The sequence below is a fragment of the Dermochelys coriacea genome, chromosome 1, assembly GCF_009764565.3.
Source record: "Dermochelys coriacea isolate rDerCor1 chromosome 1, rDerCor1.pri.v4, whole genome shotgun sequence".
NCBI lineage: Eukaryota > Metazoa > Chordata > Testudines > Dermochelyidae > Dermochelys > Dermochelys coriacea.
Window position 1 is genome coordinate 338,550,305 of NC_050068.2, and position 8,122 is coordinate 338,558,426.

Sequence of the window (8,122 nt, forward strand, 5' to 3'; positions counted from 1 at the left end):
CCCTGGGGGGTCCGTGAGGCTACTCTAGGGGGTCCTCAGGCCCCACTGATCAACTCCTCCCCCTCCCTCCCGGTTCCCTGGTGTGCGGGAGCGGGAGGAGAAGGGACAGGGTGCACTCTGGAGCAGGGGTGGGAAGAGGTGAGGTGGGGGCAGGGCCTTGAGGGAGGAATTGGGAGTGGGCCTGGGGCTGAGTGGGTAGGGTTTGGGGGGTCCACGAAATTTTTTTAAATCAAAACGGAGATTCTCGGGTTCCTAAAATTTGAGAACCGCTGACCTAGACCATCCCTGATAGGTGATTGTCTAACCTGCTCTTAAAAATCTTCAATGACAGAAATTCCACAACCTCCTAGGCAATTTATTGCAGTGCTTAACTACCCTGACAGGAAGTTTTTTCTGATGTCCAACCTAAACCCCCCTTGCTGCAATTTAAGCTCATTGCTACTTCTTCTGTCCTCAGAGAATAAGGAGAATAATTTTGCTGCTTCCTCCTTGTAACAACTTTTTATGTACTTGAAAACATCTATCATATCCCTCTTAGAAGGGTGACCAGACAGCAAATGTGAAAAATCAGGACGGGGGTGGGAGGTAATAGGAGCCTATATAAGAAAGAGACCCAAAAACCGGGACTGTCCCAATAAAATCAGGACATTTGGTCACGCTACTCGTTAGTCATCTTTTCTCCAGACTAAACAAACCCAATTATTTCACTCTTTCCTCATAGCTCTTGTTTTTTTTAGACCTTGAACTATTTTTGTTGCTGTCCTCTGGACTTTCTCCAATATGTCCACATCTTTCCTGAAATGTGGTGCCCAGAATTGGACACAATATTCTAGTTGAAGCCTAATCAGCACAGAGTAGAGTGGAAGAACTACTTCTTGTGCTTACAACATTCCTGCTAATACATCCCAGAATTATATTTACTTTTTTTACAACAGTGTTACACTGTTGACTCATATTTAGCTTGTGATCCACTATGATCCCTATATCCCTTGCCGCAGTACTCCTTCCTAGGCAGTCATTCCCATTTTGTATGCAATCAGCTGATTATTCCTTCCTAAAAGCAGTACTTTGCATTATCTTTATTGAATTTCATCCTATTTACTTCAGACCATTTCTCCAGTTTGTACAGATCATTTTGAATTTTAATCCTATCCTCCACAGCACCTGCCACCCTTTCCAGCTTGGTATCATCTGCAAACTTCATAAGTGTTCTCTCTCTGCCATTAGCTAAATCATTGTGAAGATATTGAACAGAACCAGAACCAGGACTGATCCCTGTGGAACCCCACTCGATATCCCCTTGCAGTTGACTATGAACCTCTGATAACTACTCTCTAGGAACAGTTTTCCAACCAGTTACACACCCACCTTATAGTAGCTCCATCTAGGTTGTATTTTCCTAGTTTGTGTGAGAAAAGATCATGTGGGACAGTATCAAAAGCCTCACTAAAGTTAAGATATACCACATCTACTGCTTCCCCCCTATCCACAAGGCTTGTTACCCTGTCAAAGAAAGCCATTAGATTGGTTTGACATGATTTTTTCTTGACAAATCCGTGCTACTGTTATTTATCTACTTATTGTCTTCTAGGTGTTTGCAAATTGATTGATTAATTATTTGCTCCATTATCTTTCTGGGCACTGAAGTTAAGATGGCCTCTGCAGTGTGTATAGAAGAGATTAAGGTTACACTTTTCTCTGAGTACTCCACCATGTCTTCCAGAGAAGTTTGCAGCTCCATCAAATGCACAAGCAGCCATCTGTTTGGGGTCCAATTTACAAGCATTTAACTCTTCTAAGATGTGAGTTGTCACAGATGCAGCCAATGTGTCTCCTATAACTTGAACATCTAGAAGTGCATGTACTGGCCTATTACTGACATGAAGATAACATATACAATGACTTAATACTTGACGCCCATTTGCATCCGTGCATTCATCAGCCAGGTATGAAATTTTTTTGAATGTGATGAGACAGTTCTTCACTTTTTCAACTGCTGTGTAAAAAAATATTGGGATATTAATGAGGTGTTTGAGATTCACATCCTTCAGCTGAATCCAGGAGGCTTCTAATTTGCCACTGTCACTTTAGCATATCTTTGACTTGTGCTGGAGGATCTTGCAAGTGACCTCTGCTGTCACACTCTTGAACACTATCCCACCCTTGTCACAATCAACCACATCCAGGCACACTCACTATCAGATACACTAACTAACCCCCTGCACACTCACACATACTTACATTCAGACACACTAAGGCACCCCCTGAAACACGCACACACACTCTTCCTCAGACATCCTGATGCATCTCCTGGCATAATCACATGCACTCACATTCAGACACACAGAAACACACCCTGGCACACACACATGCAGATACACTAACACACACACCCTGGCACAATAACATGCATTCACACTTAGACAAACTAACACAATCTCTGGCAAGAAACCTTTCGGGTCATAAAACAATGCCATCCAGGCATCTGCTGCAACAGTAGTAGATCTTACTTCAGCAATAGAAGCTACACTTGGATCAATCAGAGAGATGTCCATTGAAAATGTACTGGAAGAAGCAAAGATTGTATTTCAGAAGTTGACTAATGAAGGCACTAATATTGAATCCTTATGTGAAGAAGACAAGAAGTGTTTGTTAAGCCAGCTGAAAAAGTACACAGACTTGATTCTTACAAATATACAACAGTGACTTCTGGATTCTACTCAACTCTATGTAGCTTTTACAGAGGCCTGTCTTATAAAACACTGACAGTTGAGTGGAGTGAGGCACTACCAGCAGTGGGGCTGCCATGTGATCAGGACAGAATAGAGAATTTGAACAATGAGTAGAGAGTCATATGACAAATGAATGAAGATTTGACTTCAACTTCTTCTTTATCATCACTAATGGTTCAGCCCAATCTTGGTGCTGTCTTTCCTAGAATGAAAGAAGTAGGAATTCATCTCTTACTACTCCAAGTCACAACAGCTACAGTTGCATGTTTTTTTTGTCATTGAATAGAATTTTGTGCTCAAAAAGACGTTGCCTCCTGCCAGATCATGTGAATGAACTAATGAGTATATCAGTTGAAGGACTAGAAGTATAGAATCATATGACTGGAAGGGACCTCAAGAGGTCATCTAGTCCAGTCCCCTGCACTCGTGGCAGGACTAAGTATTATCTAGACCATCCCTGACAGATGTTTGTCTAACCTACTCTTAAAAATCTCCAATGATGGAGATTCCACCATCTCCCTAGGCAATTTATTCCAGTGCCTAACCACCCTGACAGTTAGAAAGTTTTTCCTAATGTCCAGCCTAAACCTCCCTTGCTGCAATTTAAGCCCATTGTTTCTTGTCCTATCCTCAGAGGTTAAAAAGAACATTTTTTCTCCCTCCTCCTTGTAACAACCTTTTATGTACTTGAAAACTGTTATCATGTCCCTTCTCAGTCTTCTCTTCTCCAGACTAAACAAACCCAATTTTTTCAATCTTCCCTCATAGGTCGTGTATTCTAGACCTTTAATCATTTTTGTAGCTCTTCTCAGGACTTTCTCCAGTTTGTCCACATCTTTCCTGAAATGCGGTGCCCAGAACTGGACACAATACTCCAGTTGAGGCCTAATCATCGCGCAGTAGAGCGGAAGAATGACTACTCGTGTCTTGCTAATATATCCCAGAATGATGTTTACTTGTTTTGCAACAGTGTTACACTGTTGACTCATATTTAGCTTATGGTCTACTATGACCCCCAGATCCCTTTCCGCAGTACTTCTTCCTAGGCAGTCATTTCCCACTTTGTATGTGTGCAACTGATTGTTCCTTCCTAAATGGAATACTTTGCATTTGTTCTTATTGAATTTCATCCTATTTACTTCAGACCATTTCTCCAGTTTGTCGAGCTCATCTTGAATTTTAATGCTATCCTCCAAAGCACTTACAACCCCTCCCAGCTTGTTATCATACGCAAACTTTATAAGTGTACTCTCTGTACCATTATCTAAATCACTGATGAAGATATTGAATAGAACTGGACTCAGAACTGATCCCTGCACGACCCCACTTGTTATGTATCAAGGTTTCTTCTCCACTCTGAACTCTGGGGTACAGATGTGGGGACTTGCATGAAAAACCCCCTAAGCTTATTTTTACCGTCTTAGGTTAAAACTTCCCCAAGGTACAAAGTATTTTACCTTTTGCCCCTGGACTTTATTGCTGCCACCACCAAGCGTTTAACAAAATATAACCGGGAAAGAGCCCACTTGGAAACGTCTTTCCCCCCCAAAATCCCCCCAAGTCCTACACACCCTTTCCTGGGGAAGGCTTGATAAAAAATCCTCATCAATTTGCATAGGTGAACACAGACCCAAACCCTTGGATTTTAAGAACAATGAAAAAGCAATCAGGTTCTTAAAAGAAGAATTTTAATTAAAGAAAAAGTAAAAGAATCACCTCTGTAAAATCAGGATGGTAAATACCTTACAGGGTAATCAGATTCAAAACATAGAGAATCCCTCTAGGTTAAACCTTAAGTTACAAAAAGACACAAAAACAGGAATATACATTCCATCCAGCACAACTTATTTTATCAGTCATTTAAACAAAACAGAAAAGGAGTACTTGTGGCACCTTAGAGACTAACAAATTTATTAGAGCATAAGCTTTTGTGAGCTACAGCTCACTTCATCCGATGAAGTGAGCTGTAGATCACGAAAGCTTATGCTCTAATAAATTTGTTAGTCTCTAAGGTGCCACAAGTACTCCTTTTCTTTTTGCGAATACAGACTAACACAGCTGCTACTCTGAAACCTGTCATTAAACAAAACAGAATCTAACACATATCTAACTAGATTGCTTATTAACCCCTTTACAGGAGTTCTGACCTGCATTCCTGCTCTGGTCTCGGCAAAAGCAACACACACAGAGAGAACCATTTCCCCCCTCCAGCTTTGAAAGTATCTTGTCTCCTCATTGGTCATTTTGGTCAGGTGTCAGCGAGGTTATCTTTAGTTTCTTAACCCTTTACAGGTGAAAGGGTTTTTCCTCTGGCCAGGAAGGATTTAAAGGTGGTTAGCCTTCCCTTTATATTTATGACAATGCCCTTCCAGCATATCGGACACATGAGAAGCTACCAAAGATGAGCACACTCCATTTGAGAAGTTCATTAACAGAATTGTGCAAAATTACAACAAGAAACCAAGAAGGATGTAGATGTAGTGCTTCACGGAAGTCTTGAATAGCCAACTTTAATTTGTGTGATCATTTTAAAACATGAGTTAAATCTAATAAAATGGTAGTGAAACATGTTTTAGTTTTTACTATGGTGCCATACAGCTCACCTTCGCCCTCATGGTCTCACCCCACACCCCTCACCTCCCTGTACATTTGAACCACTCCCCTGCCCCCATTCCAATTTCTGGGGAAAATACTGACCTCACCTCTCCCTGGGAAGAGACCGGAGATAGACCCCACTAAGCTAATGCATTTTTTCAACTGACTAATCTGCTGTCTGCCTTCCTTCCCATCTCTCTTACTTTAGGGTAACTTATACCTTGATCCTGCAGTGAGGATCCATGTGGGCACAGGGGTTTCTTTAATTCTACTCCGGTTGGAATCTTGTTTGTTGTCTGTATTGTTACAGGCATACTTCCTGACTAGTATTTTGAAATAAATTATCAATATAATTGAAACTAGCATGATTATTTTGTGTTTATTTTGACAAATAACATTTGCAGAATTTTAAAATATTGTGTGCAGAATTTTTAATTTTTTTCCAAAGAATTCTCCCAGGTGTAAATGGTTACTACATCATTAAGGTATGGAACATTTGATGGGTCCTGTAATGGCAACTGCAGATGGACTCAGAAACTGAACTCCAAAATGAGGTGTGCCCAATACACCTTGTAAATAGGGATCCACTCACTAGTTAGCTTGATTCATTTTTGTGATTTTATTTTCTTGTTGTCTTGGTTCAGTTAAAGTTTCATAAATGAAAAAGGCATGATTGGCTTATATGGAGTTGCAGATGTAACATTGTTCATAGACAGTTTCAGAGTCTCCCCACCTGTGTTAAGCCTGATGCTGCAAGCTGTTCTGCACAAGCACAGGGCTCCCATCCTGTGGGCAGGTTCTGGGATCAGGGCCTGAGCCAGTCAGTTTCTCCTAACTGTGTGGGTCTTTCACACAGCAGCAGGGGGAGAAAACATAGGAAACTGCAATTGTAAAATGTCGCACCCACAACATACTGATTGCTGGACAAACAAAAAAGAAAATGTGGATGGTATCTTTCCCAAAGATCTCCCAATGTAAAAAAAAAAGGGCAAACAAATAGACAAGGCTAGGGGAAAGAGGTATAACAAACACGGAAAGTGGGCGAGGTGACTATGCCTTAGTAAAACAGTTTTGACTAGATTTGAAGCTAATGGTGTCCCTTTTTAAGAATATTCTTGTTTTGAAAATCCATCTAAGATGAGGAACTCTTCCTGCAATTGGTGGAAATCAGGCATTCACACTCCACTCCTCCCAACACTTTCAGGACAATACCAGTTTCCCCAGGACAGTCTCGCATCCGCAATCCTGATTTCACTTTTGTGATGTCAAGAAACATTAACAATGGCAATGCTGTGTTATGCCACCAAAATGTCATGATGTCTGACTTTGTCTCAAAAATCTCAACCCCTAAAATCCCAAAATGCTTTGCAAACTATGGTCCCAGTCCTGCAGTCTCCAACCCCATCTGTTAGCTGCCAGTAACCTGGATCCCTGTCAGTCAGGCTTCAGGCTAGGGCACATTAAAAAGACAGCACTCATTGCTCTGGTGGATATCCCACAAACATCGGCGTACATCCATACTCAGCCTGCTGAATCTCTTTGCCCTAAACTGGCTCAGGTCCTTCTGCTCAGACTGAACCCAGAAGGTTGTTCCTTTACTTCCAAAGCCCTCACTTGGTGATCCCTCGAACTCATTCTCCCCTCCCCCACAGTAATATCCATGCCTATAAAGAGAACTGAAAATGACAGCAATACACAGATGACATCCACAGCCTCATCAAATGTAACAGCATACATCATATGTAATAGCACCTTTTCCCAGCTTTCTCAATATCTGCCAGAAATCTCCACCTAGATGAAGAGAAGTTGGTTAGAGCTGACCCTAGCTGCAAGATTCAATCAGATGCTGATAGATATAATCATAATAATTAGCTCTTATATCAGGGCTTAGAAGAACTCTCTTTCTCCATAATAATCTCATCCATCAAAGATATCTATAAATTGAAGTTCAGTGGAGTAGAAGTGAGAGCTGGGTTCCAATGAAAAGCCTGGAATCTCCTATTTCCAATGAGATAAACCTCTCATTCAAATTCAGCAGGGCCATGATGAAGGCATAACATTTTTATGTACAGAAACACTGTAACTGGCTAATGACTGAATTTTGTCTACTGTATAATTAATTGGATGAGATTTCACATCTGGGGGAGAAGGAAGAAATATTTCTATAGCAGGTTTCTGTGACACTGCACCCCATATTCTTTGCAGTGATCTGATGATATGATTATGACATAATTATAATGTATTTTATGCAAGAAAAGTCATGTGAGGTGTCATTGGAAAAGTTATGATTTGCTTAATAGGATTATCCTATTTGTATGCATGTATCATTTGTGTATCTAAAGTTATGAATATTGACTATGTATCTGTATTTCAAATATAGTTACACCCGGGTAACGCTGACTAGACAAGATGCTTTCAGTCGAGATAGTGGGTAGGAAAGGGTATTTAGGGCAATGGGCCATTAGGAAAAAACAATAGGCCTTAGGAGAAGCTTATTTCCTACCTGGGAAGCCTTCCTGAGAACACTACAGACAGCCTCTGAGTAATGACTGCTATGACTCTACAAGGCCATGTGATCAGACCACATGATGCTGGACTCCATCTTCGGATGCCAGTATTTTTCCACAGACTGGTCTGGGAACCAAGCTTTGAAACAAAGGGTTCCTGCCATATACCAAAGCTATATATCGTCTGGTGTTCTTCACTCCCCACCCAAGAAGACTCCTGGAAACACCTGTGGAAAAAAGACTGAACTGGGGGAAGTTCTGGACCCAGGCTAAAGGCAACTGAGTGGT